The sequence below is a fragment of the Balaenoptera musculus genome, chromosome 9, assembly GCF_009873245.2.
Source record: "Balaenoptera musculus isolate JJ_BM4_2016_0621 chromosome 9, mBalMus1.pri.v3, whole genome shotgun sequence".
In the NCBI taxonomy this organism is placed as follows: Eukaryota; Metazoa; Chordata; class Mammalia; order Artiodactyla; family Balaenopteridae; genus Balaenoptera; species Balaenoptera musculus.
The window spans coordinates 60,125,233-60,150,169 of NC_045793.1; the positions used below are offsets into that span (position 1 = coordinate 60,125,233).

At 43.1% G+C, this 24,937-nt stretch overlaps 1 protein-coding gene across 4 annotated transcripts in view; it reads left to right on the forward strand.

Moving 5' to 3' along the window:
- Nucleotides 1–3,692: 3,692 nt before the first annotated feature.
- The window catches only part of DYNC1I1 (dynein cytoplasmic 1 intermediate chain 1), a 339,110-nt gene continuing 317,865 nt past the window's right edge, over nucleotides 3,693–24,937 (forward strand). For 2 of the 4 annotated variants that reach the window (XM_036863141.1, XM_036863140.1), the window contains exon 1: nucleotides 3,694–3,899. The gene's annotated coding sequence lies outside the window, so the exon portion shown is untranslated. Of the gene's footprint in view, nucleotides 3,900–24,937 lie in introns of all 4 variants that reach the window. The other 2 variants (XM_036863139.1, XM_036863142.1) reach the window with 2 other exon arrangements.

The window sequence follows — 24,937 nt, forward strand, 5'->3', positions numbered from 1 at the left end:
GATTTATTGAGCATTTTTAATTACATGCTAGGGACTGTGTCAAGTGCTTCACATGGATTAACTCATTGAAATATCATAGACGACATGTAGTATTACTGCCCCTTTTTGCCTTCTAGGAGACTTGGGTCTTCGAGGAGTCTAGTAACGTGTACCAATATACAAAAGCAGTAAGTGGTAGACAAGTTCACACCCAGACAGTCTAATTCCAGAACTGGGGAGCTTAGCCACACCACTGTCTCTCTGGAGGCACTAAAGCAACCTCCTAATGGCTATAGCAAGTTAGGAATTTGCCCATTATGTTCTTTGGTAGCCATTTAATCTGTTCTTGAAGACCTTCTTTCAGACTTTGAAGCAATAGCTACATTAAGAGGTGAAACAGGTTAGTTGCAATGACCAGTTTATAATTTGTCGGGGGTATGTGGGAACTCTCTGTACTTTCTGCACAATTTTTTTGTAAACCTAGAATGCTCTAAAAAATTAAGATCTATCAATAAGCAAGGTCTATACCTCTTTTTGTGCCTGTTTTCTAACCTCATTCTCAAGCGCATATCACCATGTGTCAAAATTTGCATCTAACTAAACACAAACACCCAGGACCTCTTCAACAAGACCTTCCAGATCACGAAAATTCCCAATTGGAATGCATTTTCTCCTTCTCGATCTCTCATGGCAAATGTTTTTAATTGTTCTGCTTTTCTTAGTCTGCTTGGTATTAAAGCCAGTGGTGTCTTTTCTTTAGATTTTGAGTCTCTGGAATATAGACACCATTTATTTCTTATTCATTTCCAGTCCCACACCCAATATCTGTACTATGCCTGAGTACATAATAAAAATAATTACAACTGCTTTTTATTGAGGGTTTAATTTGTGCCAGGCATGTATTTCAAGCTATTCGTGATGAATACGATTGACAAATTTAGACCTTCTTAATCCTGGCCTGGTTTCTTACAATGAACTTCGAATTGGTCTCTTCAGCCTTTGCTTGTTCCAGTCCCCTATGCTTAGATACCCTCAGATGACACTCCTCAAGTGTCATTTCCTGCTCAAACATCTGTCATGGTGGTACTCCATTGTCTGCTCTTCAGCATCCCTTAAGGCCCAAATCTGCTCCCCTATGAGTCTGTTACGCTCCAAAAAGCTGGCTTACTCAACATTTACTAAGTATACATAGTGCTTTCTCTTCTTTGGAGCTTTGTTTATGCCTGAAAATGTTCTCCCTTCTTCATTTCTACTGTTAAAAACCTTACCTACCCATTTCAAATATTATCCATATTCATGATTCTAATTTCCTCCTACAATCTCCTCCACTCATACCAGATGGGCTCTTACTTGAGTTCTCTTAACCCATTGTACGGCTTTGACCATTTCCTTATGGTTTGTCTTTAATTATATGTTGCCTTTATCTCTTTTTTTCCACCTTCAACTGGATTTTAACCTTACTTGTGAAAAGGGATTATATTCTCCTCCATTTTGGACCATCTGAAACTCCTAACATAACACAATGCTTTGCAGGTAGTGGACATTCATCAACCCTCATATTGGAGAGACAGTAATACCAAGTGGGAATGTATAAGCTGTGAAGTCAGGTGGACACGGATTCTGATGTCAGGTGAATCACTCAGTAGCTGTGGAATTCGGGCAAGGTAGTTAACTTCTTTGAGACACAGATTCATTTTCTATGGGCATGGCATTGTATCTGTTACATAGTGTTACTGAAAAATTTAAAAGGAAAATATATGTAGAGTTTGACATATATTAAGTATCTAATACATGGCAGTGGCAAGTATTTGTTTCATAGAATTTTTCTTCTGGAACAGTTTGAATTCCTTCTAACTAAAGACATTTTAACGCTCTCCTTTTTTAGCCATACTTATGCTCGCAATAATTTGTCAGCAAGGCAAAACTGGAACAAGGAAGGCCATTTTATAGATAGGTATGATATTGTATTCACAATCAGATCTATATCTATTTCGAAAATACTGTAGTACTTGTCAATTAAATAAATCCATGAATATTTATTGAGCACCCGTTTATGCATCAAACACTGTTGTAGATATTGGGGATACTGCAGTGAATGAGATATAGTCCTTGCTCTCTACTTTCATTCTAATGTGTACAATGACCCCACAGATATCTAAGAAACATGATGAAAAGCTTACCTAAAAATGGTGCCAAACCTGCATCGATTAGAATCCCCCAATCCATTTCTGGGCCTTAAAACTCGGCTGTTACGGCAGCTTTGGGGTAGTCCAGAATGGTTACCCAGATTTTTATTAAAAAGTTTTTTCTTTTTCATATGTGCTGGTTTTTAAAAAAATTGAAGTATAGTTGATATACAATCGTTACTGAACCAAACTTGGGTCTGCTTGCCCGCGCAGAGTAAAGCCAACCTACTGACAGCGGGTTGTGGTGAAGGAAAGAAAGTGCAGCGTTTATTATAAGGCACAATGCGAGGAGTCCGGGAAAGCTAATGCTCAAAAAGCCTGAAATCCCCAATGTGTTTCAGCAAAGTATTTTTAAAGGCAAGGTGAGGGAGGGGAGCCCCAGGGTACCTGATCAGCTCTTGCAAAATTCTCTGATTGGTTAATGGTGAGGTAACAGGGCGGTGTCACAGGGGTTAACTTTAGGTTTAGAGGTTGTCCTTAGGCGCCAATAGGCCAGGGGGCTGCGTGCTCTTGGTCATTGAGTAGTTAACTAGTTAATGTCTTCCACCTGGGGGTTTTAGCGTCTGTAAAACAACTCAGGAAATGTGCATCAGATACTGTTACCTAGGCACTTCACAGAGGAGCTAAAACAGAGGATATGGGGGAGGGGTCTGTCCCTGGGAAGGCCCCATTCGTTTCTGCTTGGTTACACAACATTATATGTTACAGGTGTGCAATATAGTGATTCAATTTTTAAAGGTATACTTTAAAAGGTATATTGATTCAATATAGTGTTCAATATAGTGAACAATTTTTAAAGGTATACTCCATTTACAGTTATAAAATATTGGCTATATTCCCTCTGTTGTACAATATATCCTTGCAGCTTATTTTATACATGATAGTTTGTACCTCTTAATCCCCTACCCCGAAAACGCCCCTCCGCCTTCCCTCTCCCCACTGACCACTAATTTCTTCTCTATATCTGTACGTCTGCTCCTTTGTTATATTTACTAGTTCCTTGTATGTTTTAGATTCCATATACAAGTGATATCACACAGTCTTTGTCTTTCTCTGTCTGACTTATTTCACTTAGCATATGGAGGATATTTTGTTACCCAGATTTTTAAAAGCTAGGACTTTAAGAAGCAATGTTGTGGAGACAAGCTGAATATATATTTTTTCCTCTGGGAAAAATTAAGGCTAAATCTATAAGTCTTTGTGCGTGACAGATGGATCTGAGCTTTCTCTATTTCTGTTTAAATAACCTAAAGTAGTTGTCAGGGAGTGAAAGTTGTGCCATGTTGGCATGTCGGCAGGAGCTCTCATAACACTGAAGCTCTTCCGTTTGCAGCCACTTAGGCGAGTCCTACCGGTGGCACAGGGGTAGACGGATAGACCTCCCCAGGTACGCTGCTGCCACCAGCCTCTGGGCCGGAGCCACCCGCTCGTCGCAATCCCGGGTGCGGAGGGCCCTCCCGCGGGAGGAGCGCTGGGCGTGGAGGGCGTGGGCCGGGGGCGGGGCGAGCCGCAGACTGGGTGCTCGCAGGGAGCTGTCAGTGTCAGGCTCCGGCGAGGGAGGAAGTGCTGTGGGTCCCGGAGGAGCGTGAGCCGAGCGGCCGGCGCAGCGTGAGACAGCACATCCTGCGCGCGCCGGGCCCGCCGCCCTCGGGAAGCGCACGAGCGCCGCCGCCGCCGGGGAGCCGTGGCCGCGCTCTCGAGCCCAGTTGCGCAGCCGCCGCCGACCGCGTCCAGGTAAACGGGAGGGGGGGTCGCGCTCCCCGGGCCGCCGCCTCCGTGCCCCTCCTCAACCCTGCCGCCCCCGGGTTGTCGGCTTTTGGAGCCGCCGGGCAGTAGTGCGGTCGCGGCAGCCGCAGCCGGACCTTGGCCTCGGCCCCCTCCCCGGGCTCCTGCGTGCTCCGCGGCGCCTGAAAGCGGCCAAAGCCCCCCCACCCCCCGCCAGCTGCAGCCCCTTGCTGCGGCTCTCCCGGCTGAGCCAGGAGGCGAGGGCAGATGAGAAAGAGTGAGTAGTGGTGTCATCACCTTGTGGGCTGGGAGGGGCGTCCCAGTGCGCCCCGCCTCGGTTTTCTCCTGGGGAGCAGAAGGTTAGCGACAGTGAAATCCGCACCCCTCAGGGCAACCAGCTGACGGCCCCCGAGGGAGGGGGGTTGCAGAGGGAGGGGAATGGGTGCTGTTTGAGTACATTTTCAGCTGTCTGCAAAGCTCTTAAATGCTGTTGCTACCCGCCAAGTCGAAGGAAGCGAAGGTACTTCCAGCAAGGCATTAATTAAACACTCACGCAAGAAGGTGCCCGTTTCTCTCACTGCTGCAAAAAAAAAGTGTGGCTGGGGGATGTGTTTTAGTAAACACCTTCGCGGCCGCGTGCCTCTCCTTCCCCCACTCCCACTACCGCATCGCTCTGGCCTTATAAATCCGTGCGTTGTCATCATAAGGTCAGTGACCCTGGCGACACTGATGGGAGCTGAGTGTCCGGGAGTCTCATGACTTGTAGTAAGGATGAACAGAAACCCAGGATCAGGACAGGAAATTACTTAGGAAATTAGAGGCTCAGCAAAATGCAGCAGATGGAATATATTCCTTATCCTGGACTCTCCCACATCTAGGTAAGGGTCAGAACAAGTAGCCAGCCATTTTCTTGCCTGGAATGCCTTTCAAGTGGGCATTGTAGACTTATTGTAGTTCAGGGTTGTGCAAAATTGCTTGCAAATATTCCAGATTAGCAGAAAACATAACCAAAGGTAAGGCATGGTAGCTGCAGAAGACATCATATGGGTAATATTAGCACAGATATGGGTGACTGCCTCTGTATACATTTTCACTGTGGAAATTATAGAGAAAGACGTTGATCACTATTAGTAAATTCGAAATTTGCACTCAGTGCAAGTTTCGGCATGGAAAAAAAGGACCCAAACTCTGCTCTTCTGACTATGTTTCTTAGTAAAATAAAATCATACATTGCTACCACTAAGTCATCAAATGTTCTCTTCATAGGAACCAACTCCCCAATCTTTCTTAAGGTTTGAGGATCCAGTGCTCCAAGAGCCATTTCTTTTAAAAATCTTCTAGCATCATCATTGGTATGTTTAATTAATATAGTTGGGGGCACAATGCAGGCTTTTTTCAGCCTGCTCAGCTCTGGGCCCCATTCTTGGCCCATAACATCTTCCACATCTCTCTTTTTCTTCCCTGTCTCAGGCACTGATGCACCTGCTTCCTCTCTCTTGGACCTCAGGGTTGCTGAGCTTCTGCACAGTGCCCTGGAGGAGAGGGATGGTTCAGCCCCTCCCCACACCCAGCCTTTCCTCCTCTCCTGCTAGAAATAAGTCCTGAAGCATTTTTGGTGTTACAGGTCTATATCATTATGTATAATCACCACTAGGGATATGGGCAGAGAAGATAAACTCAACCCACAGAAGAGTGGAGCAGAGTTCTCACAAGTGGTGCTCCCTGGTCCCTAGTTTCTAGTGAACTGAGATGGTAAGAAGTCATCAGACATTTCTCATCATGTTTCATGCCTAAGAGGGGGCTCTATGAACTTTGTTCCCACCCCTCCTACTTCCCCAAATATTCCTTCCAGAGTCTGCCTTTAATAAGTGAGCCTTTTCCTTGACTCCAGTGCTGAGTCAAGTAATTCTTGGAGATAAAGCCTGGGTGCTGCTCTGTTCATATTCAAAACAACGATGCAGACGAGTCTTGTAAAATACATGCCAGCCACGTCTCTTAGCACAGACAGATGTGTACAGGCTTCATCAACAGTTATATCAGTGGGCCACTCATCCTCCCTGGTCACCTTGTTTCCTTCTGTCACCTAATAGCATCAAATGTAGAGGTCACACACATGCATTGCAAACTTAAGTATATTCTTTCATCACCTTGTTCTCCCTATACTTTGCCCCATCAAATAAAACAAAGGTTGATAATAATATTCCGAGCACTTTAGCAGTGCTCAGTACGTTTCCTAAATGTATTGCATGCCTTTGCTGAATGTATTACATTACCAATACATTTACTAAAATGTACTGAGCACTTGGCCAGGCATTACACTTTAAACTACTTCTCATGTATTAACTTATTTAATCCTCACAAAAATCTGATGAGGTAGATATTATTTGTAATCCTATTTGACAGGCAAGGAAACTAAGACACAAGGGTGTCAAGTAACTTTCTGAAAATTGCTCGGCTAATAAGTTGTAGAGCCAGGATTTGAACCTGGGCAATCTGACTGTACTCTTCTATAGGACAGTTTATATTGGTTAATTTTCATATATTGAATACCAGGCTCTTATGTTATCTCATTTCAATCCCTGTATTAATCTTATGAAGTAGACATTATTATCCATATTTTACAGATGATGAAAAACTGAGTTAAGTGATATACTTAATACATAGCAGAGGTAGGATTCAAATCAGGTCTGACTCTAAAACCAGTACTCATCCATTTTAGCTAGCGTCCCCTGTGAGAAGCAAAAAAGCTGAGCTTGTCTGTTTCTTTTGGGTTTGTTGCCCATTTTCCTTGTGAGCCATTGCTATTTCTTTTAAGCCTTAAGTGTAGCCATACTTTTTTGCCAGTTGATTGGTAGGTGTGGATGATATGGCAAAACCAACGTAGGACCATAGCTCTTTTGAAGTCAGATATTGCCTTCGTTCTGTCTCCTTAATGAAACTAGTAATTCTCCATAATACTCTGTGGATCTCAAATACCATGTAAATAGTTGTTCCATTGATCAGGGATCCCTTTTACTAGAAACTGTTGTGTCTTCTACATTCCCTAGAAAATGTGAGAAAGTATGTTCTTTTGGGGACTTTGCTGGGACCGTGAACTTCTAGGGTTCACTTCTTTTGAGAATTAACTAAAATTAACTCCACTCTCATTACTCTGAAATTTATAAACCATTGCCCAGGTCCATGTAAAAACTGAGTCCTCTTGACTGGGAGCTCTTCGTTGGTACCCAGGACTTGTTTCCTTTGCTTCTCTGCAGGAAGCCTGGCACCAGACTGTCAGCGTGAAGCTTACATTGTAACATAGACGCCACTACCCAGGTGCCAGCCGAGGAGCCACATGTTTATCAAGCATCTCCTGAGTCTTTGTTTAGAGGAGTCTTCTTAAGCAGGAGTCATAGGCACCATGGAGGGCAGGCATATGAGAGTTTTCAGGTGGTCATTGAACCCGATATAATTGATGCAAAATTTTATGCATGTGTGCTAAATGCAGTTTTCTAGGGAAAGACTGGGTATTTGTGACTAAAAAGAGATTGAGAACCACTGGTTCAAGTGCACTGTTTAGGAACGGGGAGGAGCAGCGGCCATTCTGCTGAAATGTGTTGGAAACAAGGCAAACTCTCCTGTTAGAACCAGCCAAGAAAAAAGGTTCTTTGGACATTGCTGGCATTTCGCTACAGAGGCATGCTAGAGTGCCCAGGTCCAAGTACAACATATACTGATGCATGCTGCAACCAAGTGAGGTCTCCAGGACCCCAGGCAGCCCTAGCACTGCTGGCCATTCACTAGGCACTTACCCTTTTCACACTTAGGGTTCATCGACTCTTCCCAACATCCCTGTAAGGCTGACATTTTTATCTGCATTTGACAAACAAGGAATCAGATGATTGGAAACATTAAGCCACTCGGTCAAGGCCACATGAGGCCAGTTAGTAGAAGGGCTGGATTTCAAATGTAGGTTGGCCAGAGTCCAAAGCCTGTTTATTCTCTTCCCAACATATTTCGTTGTTTCTCTATGTGGGACACCAAAAAGTGCTGTTTAGTGTAGCTTTTTATTGTGGCAGGACGGAGAGTTCCTCGGGAACACTCTCACATGCTGATAGGAAAAGCCTAAATGTGTTATCAAAGGGGAACAAGAAAATTAGACATTTCTCAGCGTGGCAGAGGATAAGCAAGCCCTGCTTTCCCTTGAGGTGTGTGCTCATGCCCCACACATTTGATTCTCAGGTGTGCCCAGGTATCTTGCTGAGCAGCAAATGCATAGCAGTCTACAGCCAAGCCCAGAGAGTTGATTGGTTGATTTTGCCGGGGTAGCTGCAAGACTATTCGTTGCAAAAATGAACTTACTTCAAAGCTGAGTTGTGCGGTGTTCTGGGGCTTACTTGATATCGTGGCTTCTGGAACACTAACTTGGTACTTAATCCTGGGGGGACCTCTGTTTACCAGATGACCTACATGCCCTTTAGTTTTCAGTTCGTGTCAATCTGGCGATCCTTCCCCATTGTTTCATTTTTGGGTACAGACCCGCTAATGCCATCAGTGTGGCAAACACATAAAGCAGAAATTTATGTTAGAGTCAAGAACATTCTTTATAATAAAAATGAGTCTCAGGCACTGTAGAGGAGGACTGCCTTTGATCAGCAGGTTGGCCTGGGAACAGACACCAGTGTGCTTCATTATGCTTCAACCTTTTTTCTCTCCTATAACCTTTAAAGGTTTTTAAAAAGTTTACTGCTCCCTCACCCCCACACACTTTAGGTTGGCATCTAACATTTTTATTGTAAGTTTAAAGAATCACAATGAATGTAATTTCCAGAATATTGTAAACTTTGACATTTAAAAATAAAACGATGACGTCATTCTTTGAATCCAAATTAAAATTTAAGTGCTATACCAACCTCTATTTTAAAAGTACCTGAAGAAGCTCTTCATCAAAAGGGTATTTTTATACCTTGTGGTCAAGCATCACAGTAAGATTTGTGTTTCCTTTTTTTCCCCTGGTAATGGAGGTGGGAAAGGAGGCCCTGAATGATTGTACAACCACAGGTGTGTTCTCTGGTTGGTCAGTTTTTGGAAAGCCTACAGACAGAAGTTCCGGATCTCGAAATTATGATGTTATTAGCTCATAATAACATTCCTGCATGCTCTTTAGAAAGCCTCATGGATGCCAGCGGCACACAATGCCAGTTTGAAGAGCACATATTTATCTAGCACAGGTGCTGTGTGTCACAGGTCACTGCGGGGCCAGTGCTGGGAGTCAGGTCCATGGCCTTCGTCTGTGTGGCTCAAACTCAAGGTGGCAGGGCCAGAAAGAACAGCAGAGCCAGTGGTCCCATCTCTTGCCCTCAGGCAGGTGACTGTATGGATAGTTGTCTTTCTGCTATTTAGTGATTTACAGGAAGAGATCTGCCCATTCCAGTGTTTTTAGATCACTGGTTCTCAGCCAGGAGTGATTGTCCTTCCCAGGGGACATTTGGCAATGTCTGGAGACATTTTTGGTTATCACATTTGGGGAGAGAGGGTGGCTGTAGGCATCTGTAGTGGGGAGGATCAGGGTGCCGCTGGACAGCTTACAATGCGCAGAACAGCCAAGGTTAAGAAGCCCTGCTTTAGATGTTCTGGTTTTCTATTGAAATCTTCTCTGCTGTAATTTAAGTCCATTTCTTTGGTCTTCTACAAGATAAGAAGAGCATAACATTTAAAAGGCAGCATAAGGGAAAGGAAAGAAAAAGCCTGATATTCCACTGACTGCCTGTGTGAGCCTCAGTTTCTTCATCTGTGAAATGGGGCTAACAATACTTGGCTTGCAAAATTATTGTAAGGATTGCAGATAATGAGAGTACTGGGTCCAGTATGTGGTACATGCTCAATGCGTGGAAGATACTTTTTATTATTCAACAGCCATGATACCACTCTCTAGCCTTATCTTCTCAGGGACTTGTGTGATCTTGCCCTGCTTTGAACCAAAGGTATACTTTTTTTTTTTTTAATTTATTTATTTAATTTATTTATTTTTGGCTGTGTTGGGTCTTTGTTGCTGGGCGCGGGCTTTCTCTAGCTGCGGCGAGCGGGGGCTACTCTTCGCTGCGGCGCGCGGGCCTCTCATTGTGGTGGCTTCTCTTGTTGCGGAGCACAGGCTCTAGGCACACGGGCTTCAGCAGTTGCGGCATGTGGGCTCAGTAGTTGTGGCTCGCGGGCTCTAGAGCGCAGGCTCAGTAGTTGTGGCGCACGGGCTTAGTTGCTCCGCGGCATGTGGGATCTTCCTGGACCAGGGCTCGAACCCTTGTCCCCTGCATTGGCAGGCAGATTCTCAACCACTGCGCCACCAGGGAAGCCCCAAAGGTATACTTTTAAAAAGTGAATTATGCTATGTACCTGCCTCCTTCCACTTCAAGACACTAGGCTCCCTGAGGCATCCTTTGTATCTTTCAGCAGAGGGTCTTACAGGTGGTACATCTCAACGAGCTTTGTTGACCTGAAATATTAGCCAGAATAAATCCTACTTAATTTTCCTTTTATTATAAGATTTAATTCTTTCCCCCTTGGATTATTTTAATGTGTTTAGTAAAACATTCACTTCCTTAAATGTAACTGTTATTGCACGTCTGGGCCCAATATGAACGTGGGCTTGGTAATGCCTAGAATTCTGGAAGCCTTGCCTTCCTGAATCAGGATCACATTGAACATTTCTGCTGGGGGAAGGGCAGTCTTGAGGAAGATAATCTTTCATTCTAGAAGTGACAGGTAGGATGGTTTGAGTCTTGTGTTTTCCTTTATGAGTCCCTTGGTCTAATTCTTTTGATCTGGCTTTGATCTGACACTCTCTGAGCAGGGCAGTACTTGGGTTCCTTTCTGGGAGGGGGAGGGGAAATTTTGATTCATTTGTCAGATTTCTATTTTATGCTAATATGTAGAGTGAAACCAAGAGTAACACATGTATTTTAAATAGCTCTAATGAATAAATGATGACAATATTTTATATCCTTTGCCTACAGTTTCCCTTGTAGGATACGGATTTTCCCGCTCTAACTTGAAATAGTACCCATTTCTTTGTTTGACAAGCTGGAGGTTTTAGTAATTGAAATGGAATGAAGTCCTCTCCTTTTGAAAGTAGTTTAGATCCTGTTGTGCACATATGTAAGCCTTTAAAAGTTGATCAAGTTGTTGAATGTTATAGTGGGCCCATGTGGAGAGGATGATCATGGGATTCTGTCTCAGAATCAGCTTGTGGGATTTTAGTAGTTGCTGGGTTTGGGTGGCTGAAAGGGTAGAAGGCCCTGTGGGGAATGTGTGTTTTGACAGTGTCCCCTTTTAAAATGAAGCGTGTCTCCTGTTTCACCATCTCCCCCATTAGTATCAAAATAGCAAGGGGTTGTGGGAATTGGTGTGTATTTTGTGGGAGAAAGAAAAACAGAAAACTTCTCTGCTTGTTTCCTTGAAAAGTGTGACTTTGTTCACTTTCAGAAGGTATAGGTTACCACTGGCTCCGAAAGAGGATCCTCTCTCTTTGAATGTTTTCAGGCTCAGAGGAAAGTGAGAGTCTATTTACCTAAGTTAAAATGCCAAACTAAATCTCCCAATGCAAATATGGACCACCCAGGGACTTTGTAAAGGCCAGGTTTGTGGTTTTGAATACAGATTTTCCTGCTTCCTCTTTTAAGCTTTTTAATATTTTTCGAATGCTGCTGAAAAGTAATTGGCATATCACGTAAGGATGAAATCTCATATCTTTTGCCATGAACTTTAAAGGGGGGAATTGTAGTCATTTCCTTTGAGAGCCCTTTGTTTTTCAAAATAAAGAAATATGAATTACTAAAATTTGAAGGCCAAGTTGTAGATTTCAGTTTAAAGTAGATAGAAAAGTTGGGTTACAAAACAGTTATAGGAGAGGAGAAGGATACTGTCTTCAAATGTTCCCTTTCCCAAGTACATTGTGCCTAGACAGAGCCATTTACCTCAGTAAACTGGGTAGAACTTTGCTTTGGGGGATGGGCGAGGGTGTTGGAAACATCACCTCAGTTAAAAAACAAAATTCAACTGAGTAAATTTTAAAAATCTTATTGGGTTTTTTTTCAGCAAAATATGAATTGGGTAGCGTCCCATCTAGCAGATAGAAAGGAGCTCCGAAGAGCTTTACAAAATGGAAGACTTTTGTAGGCAGAAGGGGGCAAGACAAGGAAGTTACTAGGGAAAGAGTGGATTGTTTGTGGCAAGGTCACCTTCCTTTAGGGGATGGCAGGGTCTACGAGGCAGATTACCTGCCTAGTGCTGATCAGTAATTCCGGATACACCAGTTTAAGTTTCTACTCCCAGGAGAGGTTGAAACTGTAATTAAGTTAGGTATTAAGACTCAGTTTGGTGATGTGGGTTAGCACAAGTGACTCTGTTTGGGGCCTGTTGTCTTTCTCTCTCTCTTTTTTTAAATAACAATTCCTGCCTTTTGATCAGACTGTTAGCTTTACTGAGAGATGTGATCAAAATTTAAGGCATTAGCACCACTCCCAGCTACCGCTCTGAAGTTCTCATGTTTTTTTTTTTTTTAATCATCCTCTCTGTGGTATTCACGGGTCACAACTTCAAGTTCACATTTTTTACATCGGTCATTTTCTTTGCTTCTTTTCTGAAATTCCAGTCTTAGAGAGATCATTTGCTTGGTGGTTGGCTGCTGTGAACATGCATTTAAAGCTTCTGTGAGAATACATCGTGCCAGGGAGATTACTATGATTGTTATAAACAGGACAATTCCCAATGTCTGGAGTGCACTTCAGAGCCATGGTCCTCAAGACCCAACTGATCAAAATCTATTAAGTCAAAGAAAGACCCCATTGAAATAGTCACTTTCTTAAGCCAACTGACTCGCTCAGTGATCTTGTATAGCTGAGTTTCAACTTCCCCAGAAGTGTTACTACGGGTACAACAGGTGGTGTTGACCATGGCACAGACACCTAGTTCAGCTAAAAGACAATCAAGGGCTATCCTATTATCAGGAACAACCTTGGCCAGAGAGTCTAAGGATTTTTCTTGGGCAGCTCTTGCTTTAGAAGTGGATTCTGCAGTGTTTTCAAGAGTCAAGGAGAGATTCTTGATCATAGCTTCATTTGTACTCACTCTGAACCAGGCAAGTAGGGACCTGCCAACAGAAGCAAATCCGGAATCATGAGCACCGTCTGGTAGGTCTTTTCTTACTCAGTGATGTAAATTCAGGGGAGGTGACCACCGGTGTTTATTCATGGTTTCAGTCATCTTAATTGCACCATGGTGGGTGAAGGAATGCAAAAACTGAAAAATGGGGTTTGCCAGGGAGTCAGGAAGAGCCAGGCACCATCCTGGGTTTCCTGTAGCCCTGACCGGTCATTGAATTTACAACCATTGTTTGCCCATCATGATTTCTCTGACTCAGAAGCAGGCTGTTGCCTGTTGCAAGGACATCGGGGTGGCAAAAGTCTGGAACAAGGGCTCATTTTTTAAAAAAAATTAATTAATTAATTAATTTTGGCTGCGTTGCGTCTTCGTTGCTGTGCGCAGGCTTTCTCTAGTTGTGGTGAACTGGGGCTACTCTTTGTTGCGGCGTGCGGGCTTCTCATTGTGATGGCTTCTCGTTGACAGGACGTGGTGTCACGAAATGGGATGTTATTACCTCGAGGTCTTGGGGCTCACCTTCTTCAGGCAGGGGTAGTGACGTAGCAGGATTAAGGACCTTATAATGTTTAGATGCAATTTAGGTGGAGAAAGCAGAAGGATCTCATAGGAGGTTAGTCTGTTTGCAGAGAAATGTTGAGTCAATTCAGAATTAAGAAGACCTTGGACAATATGTGGAGTTTGTAAATAAATGTCATTTCCTAGGGTTAAATCTGCTGAGGCTTCTGCTAACTTTGCAGCTACAGCCTTAAGGCAGTTGGGATAGGTACAAGCAACTGCATCAAATTGTGTGCTGTAATAAGCACTAGGCCTATGCTTACCATGTTCTTGTGTGAGCATTCCCCAGGGCTTGGTTATCTCTTCCATGTACAAATAAGGGGAATGGTTTTGACGTTGGGCGGCCCTGGGGCAGGCGGTTCTTGCAGCACTTGTTTTAGTTTGATAAAGGCCTGCTCATGTTTATCTTCCCCAGGAACTGGTTCAGGGACTGAGTTTTTAGTGAGTTCATAGAGCAGGAAAGCCACGAGAGAAAAATTAGGAACCCATAGTCTGCAATAACCAGCCAGGCCTAGGAATCCACAAAGTTGTCGCTTAGGTGTTGGCCTAGGGAATTCTTGGATTAGCTTAATTCTTTTTGGAGACAGCTGGATTCCTTCAGCGCTTAGATTATGACCTAGGTAATGGGTAGTGTCTAGAGATAATTGTAATCTTTCCTTGGAGACTTTATGTCCTTTTTTAGCTAACTGTTGTAGCAAATAAGTGGAATTCTTTATGGATGCCTCTTTGGTAACTGAATATAGCAAAAGGTCATCTGTATTCTTACTGTAGAAGGGTTGATTTCCTAGGAACCTGGAGTGTACATAAATCTTGGTGGAACACTTGGGAAAAATCAGAAGGGGCCTCAATGAACCGTTGAGGCATGCCTGTCCAGGTATATTGTTGATTGTTCCAAGTAAAGATGCATAGATAGTGGCTGTTGGAGTCCCCAGGGATGCTGAAGAAGACAAAGCTCCACAAGGGTGAACCATCTTGAGTCTGATGGAACTTGTGACAAAGGATTTTGGGGAATGGAACAACTGGAAAATGGGGAATCTTGTTAATAGCTCTCAAGTCCTGGACAAATCGCCATCCCCACCCATTAGGTTTTGGGACTGACAAGACCAGGTGTTACAGGGGCTGGTACAGGGAATGGTTAGCCCCTGCGTGAATTGGTCTTCTATTATTGGTATGAAGCCTTGTGTGGTCTTAGGTTTTAATGGATATTGAGGCAGTTTAGGAAGAGGTTTAGTTATGTCTCTCCGAATTTTTATAGGCTCTGCACTTCTTATTCTCCCAGTGTCAGTGTTAGAGGTAGCCCACAGATTTTCAGGCACCTCGATTAAGTTAGAGGTCTTTTGCTGGAATTCTTCCTCTTCTGTATCAAGGACAGATTGTAAAGAACATAAAAGATCAGGTTCCGGTTGGTCAGGACATTCTAAGGTGAGGTCTCCATTAGAAGCAAGATTTATTAGCTCTTTTAATTTAGAAAGGAGATCGCTACCTAATGGATTGACTACAGCTGTATCACAGAGCAAAAAGGAATGTTTTTCAGTGAAAGGTCCCAGAGTCATTTGTACTGATTGAGATAGAATTTTATTAGATACCCAGTGTGGAAACTTCTTTTTCACTCCAAGGCATTTGTTGTTCTCTGGGATTTAAAGTAGAGAGTGTAGCTCTGGTATCTATCACAATTTGGCAAGGTTTCCCATTAAATTTTAATTTCCCCTGGGCTATGTAAAGGAATTACTGGTGGCAGTTTACCAGAGAATCTGTCGGAGTCCCGTCAACTCTTGGAGGGACCCATATGAGGGCCCCCCTTTGGGGGAAGATATGAGAGAATTTAAGTTGATGTTGAAGAATTTTTACAGGATCAATGGGAGCATTCTTTTTTCCAGTACCCCAGTTGATTACAATTGAGACATGGATCCCTAGGCCAATGTTTTGATGATGGACCCTCTTGGAGGGTGCAGTGTGGGAGGCCCTGGTATTATTTTAGGTCTCTGGCCTTGGAACTATTGTAGTTGTAAAGGCTAATAGTTTGGCAGACTTTTGTTTACAGTCTTATTCCAAAGTCCTTTCAAAGTGCTCAGCAGTGGTCATGGGTTCAGTCAAACCAGTGGCCTCCTGTCCTATTTTCTGCCTTTTTATCAATCTGCTAATCTCAGGAGATAATCCATTTACAAGTTGGGCAACTAGAGCAGGTTGGGTGACATCATTTATGGTATGGAACCCAGGATGCCTTAGGAAGAGAGCTTCCAGTTGGGTTTTAAAGTCGGCCACAGATTCATTTTTTGTTTGCATGTTTGAATAACAGACCAATCATTGTGGGCCAGGAAGACTCTAGGAATGGCTATTAGAAGATCAGCTGCATTGTGCAAGCTTTTTCTGCTCCATAAAGGGACCATGATGAAGATCAAGGATCTTGAATATCATCAGTAGGGTTACAGCATCCTGCTTCTTACATACAATTTTGGGCTTCACCAGGTCCTACCAGCATGTGCACGAGCTGATAAAGATCTGGCAGCCCCAGATCATAGGCTCCAATGAGGACTCTAAATACTTCAGAAAACTTTTGGGGATCCTCCGTGGGTTTAGGAAATTCTTTAATTATGGTCCTTAGCTTGGTCTTTGGCCGAGGAGTGAAAGATACCTGGGGAGGATCTCCTGCAGCCTTGGGTGGGTGGTTTATTTATTTTTTATTTTTTTATTTTTTTTTTGGGTGGTTTATTTTAAAAGGTGACTGTCCAGGGTGGAAAGGCAGTTTAGACAGAGAATTAGAGAGCATGAGTACTCAGGTAAAGGTGGATAGAGGGGAGCAGGAGGAGTTACGTGTCTTACTGTCTTTTATTTTAGGTACCTCTTGCATCTTTGTTAATTTTTAATTAGCCTTTTGCAGTGAATTTTTTAATGATGCTGTTTTGGAATCTTGAAGCTTTTTGGAAGCTTCTGCATACCAATTGAAATAGGTATCCCATTCTGTTTGTTGATTTGGGAACTTTTGCTTTCAAATGTACTTCTTAAATGAACAATCAATCTAATTGGAACATTCCCTGTCATGGCCATTGTAATTCTAGGTTGTTTTTAGTAAGATTTTGCAATTTTTGTAGATATATACAGTTTCCAGGACTAAAGTTCTTAGAGAAAAAGAGCAGGTGTGCCAGAAGGTGGCATGCTCAACTCTGGAACTTAAAGATCCCATTTTTTTTTTTTTTTAAGCTAGCTAGGTCTTGGGTCTCTCTGAGCCAAATTAATACCTAAGAGGGATGTGCTGGTAGACCGGGGATTGTGTGGTGTTTTACAATGTACCCTGTTGGATGAAAATTTTCTTGGGTTTAGTGGGTGACCTAGTGTCAGTCTAGCCATTCTGTGACCAACTTATCTAGCACAGGAGTCTTTCAGAGTTAGGTAGCACTCTAACAGTTTTTAAGTTCTCAGTCCAGGCCCACCAGTTTTACAGCTTTTGGCTTCTGAGATTCCATTAGCAATAGCCTCTATCTGTATAAATGAGACAAACAAACATGTGCACACTAGCACACCAGCAGCATCAAAGGCATGTTCCTGTGGACTGGCCTTGTGCGTACCACCAGCAAGTCTCAGTGTGATACTGGGGACTGGGGAAAGGACTGAATCAGCAGACCCCAACAGATGGCGACTGCGGACTAGGATTCCGAACAAATGAGGAATTGCAGGCTGAATCACCAGCAGTTTCCAACATGGAACTAGGGATTTTAGTCAAATAGGGAAATGTGGATTGAAGCAAGGGTAGGGACTTGGGTTCCAGATGGAACTGTCTGCCAGCTCAAGATGACCCGCTAAGCCCTGGACTGGAAAGTCAGTTAGATTGGGACCTCTGCACAAAGACAGCAGAGCTGAGAACTGAGAGGAGCTTACCCACAGCCCTCAGAGATGATGAGAAATAAGAGAACTCAAAGGATTTGTGGGTACCATGCCTGTGTTTCTCATCATCCCTGAAGCTGTGAAAAGTTTCTTTTGAATCCCACTGCCGCCGCCAAGTCTGTTAAAAAACAAAATTCAACTGAGTAAATTTTAAAGATCTTATCGGCTTTATTCAACGATTCATGCATCAGGCTGCATCCCATTTACCTCACTAGTGCCGATCAGGTGATTCCAGATGGACTAGTTTAAGATTCTGCTCCTGGGAGGGATTGAAACTTTAAGTTAGGTATCAAGTTTTGGTTTGGTGACATAGACTTAGCACAGGTGACTCAATTTTGGGCTTGTTGTCTCTTTTTTTTTTAACACCCCTTGACAATGTCAACCCCACCATTGCCTTCCTAAACACTGGGAAGGTAGATCTGGGCAGCACGTGGAAAAGAATATTTTGTAGCTCTTTGGGGAAAATTCAGAATGAAAGTTACTTTAACCAGGACACGTGTTCTGACAACCATATGTTTAATAATGACACTTAGTGCTTTACACCTATTAAAGAAAAATTTATTCATAACACTTGTTAAAGAAATGGTAAGGCAGGCTTTATTCAGGGGGACTATGTATCGTGATAGATATCAGGACCACTGCAATGGGGTTTTGCAACGGGGAGAAAGATTGTGCTCAACTCTGAATGCAAGGACAGGTGGGAATTTATAGCCAAGTAGCCGGGTGGGGATCAGTGGATGGAAAATTATTAAGAGGAAACATCAGGGATAAGGGCAGGGATTCAGGCTAAACGAACCTAATAGGATTCTTGATAAAGGCAGGCCAAGGTGATCAGCTATCACTTGGGAGGTGGTGGGGTGTGAGGAATCCAGTAAGATATCAATCAGGTGCTGGTGTTCAGATATCGCGGGTGGGGGATTCTGGCTAAACTGACTTCTCAGGACTCTTGCTAAAATTGGGCTCTTGAGAACCTGCCCACAGACTGGGCCTAGTTGAAAACCACTCGGAGGAACCTGTCTAGGGTTTGGTCAAGGGGAGAGTCTTTGTGACACCCTTTTCAGAGGGCAGTCCACAGCAGGCTTGGGTGGGGGGTGGTAAAGGAGGGTACTGCAAGCTGCCAACACCAAATCAAGAAAGGTGAAAAGTAACCAGAATGCTGGATCATTGGAGTGTGTTGGGGCCATGGGAGTGTACTGATAGGGTTAGGCTGCATCATGATTCAATAAAAAACAACTCCCAAACCTGAGCGGAGGAGCACGATGAAAGATTTTTCTCGCTTGTGTTACATGTCTAGTGTGGGTCGGTAAGGGGCCCTGGTGACCATGTTCACTCAGAGACTTATGCTGAGAGAGGTTTCATCTTGATAAGTGTGCCCTAGTCCCTCACATTTCATTAGCCAAAGCAGATCAGATGGCTGTCCTTGACTGCAAAGGGGTTGTTAAGCATGGTCCTGGAGGAGGGGAATAGGAATGTTTGTAATTAATCCAAATGACTGGAAGGGAGGGGCTTGCCTGAGTTCTGCCTACTCATGCTGCGGACCACATCCCTAGGAAGCTCACTGAGATACAACCACATGTGTAGTGGTTTCAACACCCAACTTCAGTAGCACCTGAAAGAATGCCCATTTAGAATATAAAGTGCATTTGAATGGTTTCAGCATCATGAGTGATAACAGGGTCCTGGAATCAGTGGGCTTACAAGTCTAGATTTTATGATAACGAATAAAATAAATATGTGTAGGGGTGAAATTTATCTTCCTTCATTAGTTTCTCAATTCTAGTCCGGAATATTCTTTAGTACTTAGGGAGTGGCAACCATGAGCCAGACTTGGTGCTTCGTAGGCACATGAAGATGAGCAAGGTATAGACCTAAGGGGCTGATGTCTAATCAGAGAAAAATAGGAAAGTTTAATATCCGTAACATAGGGTTTTATGTTATCACATATATCACATGGTTATTGTATAAGGTAAAATGTGATAAATACCTAATAGAAGTATAACAAAGTGTAATGGAGGTTCAAACAAGGGAAGTTGTTAATAATTAAGTGAATAATCACTTCTTTGAATGTGTAGGCTGACCAGACATCAGTGTTAACCGGGCGAAACCATTAGTATTAATGTGTTATCTTCATTCTTCCTCTTTTGTTCTTGGGCCTGATTTGATCCCAAACTAATTGTAACAGTGATTAAGAAGTAGTAGGAGAGCGTGACCTCTGGGGCCAAGGTTCAAATCCCGGTGTCACTACTTACTAGCTGCGTGACCTTGACACGTTACTTTGCCTCCCTGTTCCTCATTTTCTTCATCTGTGCAGCAGGACTGATAATAATAGTGCCCACTTCCTAGTGTTGTGGTGAGATTTGAAAGAATAAATCCTACTTAATTTTCCATTTCTTATAGGGTTTAAATATTTCCCCCTGGATCATTTTGGTGTGTTTAGTACAAACACTGACTTCCTGAAATGTGTCACTTGTTGAGTGTCTGGGCCCAGAATGAATGTGTGCTTGATAATTCCTAGGATTCTGGAAGTCTTACCTTCCTGAGTCCGGATCACGTTGAGCATTTCTTTCTGTGCTCAATAGATCAGGGTGAGTACGTTGTAAGGGCCAGATGGTCAGTTAGCATTTTCCTGGCCTGTGAGGCAACCTTAGTCCAGAGACCTGTAGAGTATCAAGTTGGCCTCTCTTCTTCTTTTTTTTAATCAGTAATTTGTTCTTTTTATTTCTGGATAGTATTCCATTGTATGAACATACCACATTTTGTTTATCCATTCTCCTATTGATGGATATTTGCATTGTTTTCTGTTTGGGGCTACTATGTTCATGTGATTTTTTAATTCATTAGTCTCATGTGCCTATTTTAATTGTCTATTCAAATGAACTTTAACGAAAGTCACTCTCCATGGGTCACAGCATGATGAGAGAGGAAGAGGTACCAGCTGACCTTGACGGTCCTTTCAGCCCTGAGGTCCTCTAACTCAGCCTCTTCTCTAAGAGCTGCTGTCGAGCACCTACTTGCACATGGGTTATGACAGTGTTTTCTCTGAATTGCAGAGCAGAGAGTGGTTGTTTCCTCATAAACAGAGACGTGACTCCTGCACCTATGAGTTCACCAACAAAGACAACAGGTCTTATTCAAGTACAAGAAACGCACCCATTTCTCTTCACCAGATGACATATATTCACGGAGGAAAGATAATCTCCTGTTCTACCCACTGGAAGCAGCTTGAGAGAAGTTGACCTCTATTCTGATCTTGGAATTCAGGTCTGCTGAGGACACATTTCCAAACTCCCCCCGCCCCATGATTACCTCCACCACTCCAAAGTCATGTTAAATTAAATGCGAACGTGATACAGATCCACTGTGGCTAAATCCTGGAGGCCTTCTGCTTGTTTGGGTCCAGAAAGTTAAAAGGTCCGTGTGCTTGGGGCCAGCACTGCAGGTAAAAGCTTGATGAGCTAGAGGCTGGGTGTGATGGGCGGGAGACCGTGTGGCTCATTTTGACGTGCACACCCTCTCTCTCCTCTGTTCTGGCTCTCCTCTTCCCCCACTGCTCCTTGAATACAAAGTGGATGAATTTGAGGTGGTGCTGCTGAGAGCTTCTGGGCTGTAAGCAGGTGAAGGGATGGGCGTGGGGACCCTGTCTTTGGTAAGTAGGTATGAGGACGCCTATCTGTTGCAGCCCCAAAGGAGAGTTCATATCAACATAATGGAGAGAACCTTTGATTGATTCAAGCTGTTCAAAAAAGAACTGGGCTGCCTATAAGGCAGTGAGTTCCCAGTGCCCAGGAGAATTCAAGCGTGTCACCTCCAGTGCAGATTTTCTGTGAAGGGATAATTGCACCAATGAGAGGTCAGACCAGAGATTCCTCTGGTAAGCTCTACATTATTTTTTCTCCAAATTTAAGAAGCTCTGATTTTGTATACTAGATAGAGCCTTGCATCACTCTCATCTCTGGCCAGGTTCTGCCATTCCCTTGGGGCCTGCATAAATAAGAGGGCAGGTGCCAGACTGGAAAAATAAATATGACAGTCTCTGTCTACTTCCTTTCCCACATAACTGTTCAAATTGTAACATTCGTTCATTCATTCCTTCATTTAACAAATATTCCTTAAACTCCTGCCAGACATTGGGAATGCTATAGCAGTGTCAGGCCAGGTTGAAGAAAATTTAACAGCTTGTGACAACCATTAAAAACAAACAAACGAACAAACAAAAAATGCTTGCACAAACTGGCCACATCATCATGCATTTGAGGGCTCAGTCTTTCATCTGTTCATTTATTTGTTCTTTCAGTAATGTCTTAATGTACCCCGATGATGTTCCAAGTCTGAGCCATCCTGCCAGCAGAGGCTAGATAAATACGTCCATTCAAAGGCATTTGCCAGAATACCCAACTACCATATTCCTTTTGTAGTGTGCAGAACAGAAAACTACCAGTTTACTTGGGGAATAGAATTTCCACCCTGAATGCTTATCTTATGCAAAGAATGTATTACAAATGCTAAGGTACCTATTTTGGGCGCTTAATTTCTCACTTTTTCATTATATACAGCAAAGGTGTGATGCGCAAGGAAAGTGTTAATTCTCGTTGTTTGCATTACTTAACACATTTGAATAGATTGGATTGGTTTAACATGGAAATGTTTGATTTTTTCGAGACCCTTACATATTTTAAAAATAAATAATTCTTTTCTAAAGTGAGGAAGGACCAAAGGGCAGAAACAGTTGACCTGGGTCAGTTAAGACCTGGGAGTTTTGCACCAAACACACACCTTTCCAGCTTGTTTCCCGTAGCACCCCTGCTGCCTCGGGCCCATTTGACCACACACCACCGTCCACCTGAACGGTTTGCCGTTCCCCAAACACGGCTGCTGCTTCTTGCCCTTGTCATTTCACTCACGCTCGCTCTCCTTCCACAGGAAATGCTTTCCCGGTTCCCGTCTGACCCACATTTCCATATCCAGCTCTCGCGGCCCCTCCTTCTTGAAGGCCACTGTGTGGTTTGGTTCCTGCAAGCTGTCCTTTGTGCTTTAAACCTTTATCCTGTACTCGCTCCATTCTCCCTTGCGGTGGAGCTAGTGTTTTCGAAAGACCCTACCATATTATAAGCTTTTTGAGACAGACTCTTTTTTTTTTTTTTTTCAGATAATTTATTCATTCAACAAATATTTATGGATAGGTTGATCATATAATTCATTGTACAAATCATGACCCTGCCCTTTTTTTCTGAAAAGAAATAAAATGGAAAATAGGAAGAAACAGAAGGATGGCTAATGTGTTTAATGAGCGCTTCCTAAGTCTGTTCCAGACACCAGAGATACAGCTGTGACCAGGACAGCCAAAGTCTTGGCTCTCAAGGGACTTTGATTTGGAGTAAACAGGGACAGGTCACAAACAAGCAGTCAAAAAGTTCACCTTTAAAAGCAGATTTTCCTTGCTTATAGAAATTAGACATATTTATTTTAGAAAAAATTAAATTCATAGGCTCTTTCTTTTTGTTGTTGTTTTCTTCTTTTATATGTTAGTATAATGGCAGTTAAGGAAAGTTGACTACTGGTGGTTAAGGAAGTCTAAAACCCAAACTTCCTGGGTTTGAGTCCTGCTTCTTCCAACTGGAATACTAATAAAAAGATTAAATGAGTTAACACATGGAAAAGACTTACAGCAGTGCCCAGCATATAGTAAGAGCTCAATTAGGAATATGTTACTTTTATTATTACCTGACAAGGGCACTACATTAATAAATCCTCTGAGAACCTGGAAATAAGACTGTTTTTACTGTTAACCTGTGGTCTCAAAAGCAAAGGGTAGTTTTCCAGGGCAAAAGGCTGTATTATAACTTTTTGCATAGATTAATATAGCTAAAAAATCAGACGTGCACTTTGTTAGCCCTGAAAGTGTAAAGAAGGGAGAGGTACGTGGTAAATGTTGGTATTACCTATCCAAACACTCCCAGCAGGGAGGGTGTCTTAGCCTGACAACTTAGCCCAGTGTTCCCCTCTGGGATTTTTTTTCCCCCAGTTTTATTGAGAAATAATTGACATACATCACTGTATAAGTTTAAGGTGTACAGCGTGATGGTTCGATTTACATACATTGTAAAATGATTACAATAGGTTTAGTTAACATCCGTCGTCTCACAGGTGCAATAAAAAGAAAAGAAAAAAATATTTCTCCTTGTGAGGAGAGCTCTTAGGATCTACTCTCTTAACAACTTTCCTATATAGCAGTGTTAACTGTAGTCTAGTTCTTATTTATCTTATAACTGTGAGTCTGTACCTTTTGGTCACTTTCCTCTTAATCATTTGTGTAAGTCCCACAGCACGCAGAACAGCACTTTGCACTTTATAGGGGCTCAGTAAGTACCCATTAAGTTGCATTAACATAAAGATACATTTCGTGGAGCCAACTACTTGGGTTTCCTGGCTCTTAGCAAATTAGAAAATTTGGTTGATTAGTGTGCTTCTCCCTCCTTTACAAATGTATGGGGATCTTGCTCAGATACCCAAGGTATTCTCACATCCCCTTCGATCAGGTGAATCATCCCCCTTCCTTCCCCTCCGCCCCCTACTTCTTTCCTGCAAATGGGCAACATGGACTGCAGCGGTGGGGAGAAGCACGCTCTGATCTGCTGAAGGAACTTGGGGTCAGATGACTGTATGTGCGTATGTGTGGGTGCATGCTCACATGCTGAGAACATGAGCAGGCAACACTCGTGGGCATCAACATTCTTATCTGTAGTCACCTGTCATGTTGCAGCTGTGGGGACAGGTGTGAACAGGGCCAGCCAGCAATCAGCTAGACAGACAGACAGGCAGGATTAAGGTCTGAATGTTAGTTTTGAGGGTATAGATATTAGATTGTTCTTATGTAGCCAAAATTCTCCAGCAACTTAGTGACGAATTCACACAACCCAATGCAAGTATAGGTTACATGTTAGGCTACAAACATAAATGCCAACTTACTGACTTGCCAGGAGAAACCTAACTTCTTCCCATGGTATCACCGTGCCCCTGCTTATAGGTTAGTATTCTGCAATCTCCTGAGAACTTGGGTTCTTAGGCCCTTGGACTCAGAGGTCCGAGCTGGGTATGGTTGGGACAGTACTAGCCTGTGGGCATTAAGGGTTATCCTGAAGGCTAAGTCCAGAGGTAATATAGGCATTGAAAAATCAAGCAGATGGTATAATTATGTAATACATTCAAAAGGACCAGGAAGGGAGGTAGAATCTAGGTGTGGCAATGATACAGCCATTGAGGACACCAGATCACAGCAAAAGGGTTGAGAGGGCGGGTCAGGGAGCAGTCATAGGAGAACCTCAAAGCCAGTGGACCCTTGACCCTTTTTACGGAGAACAAGGCTGGGAGGCGAGGAAGGCACTCAGGCAATTTTTGAAGCCAAATTTGTTCATTCATCCAACAGATATTTGTTATCTACTCTGTACCGGTCACTATTCTAGTATTGGCAACACATTGGT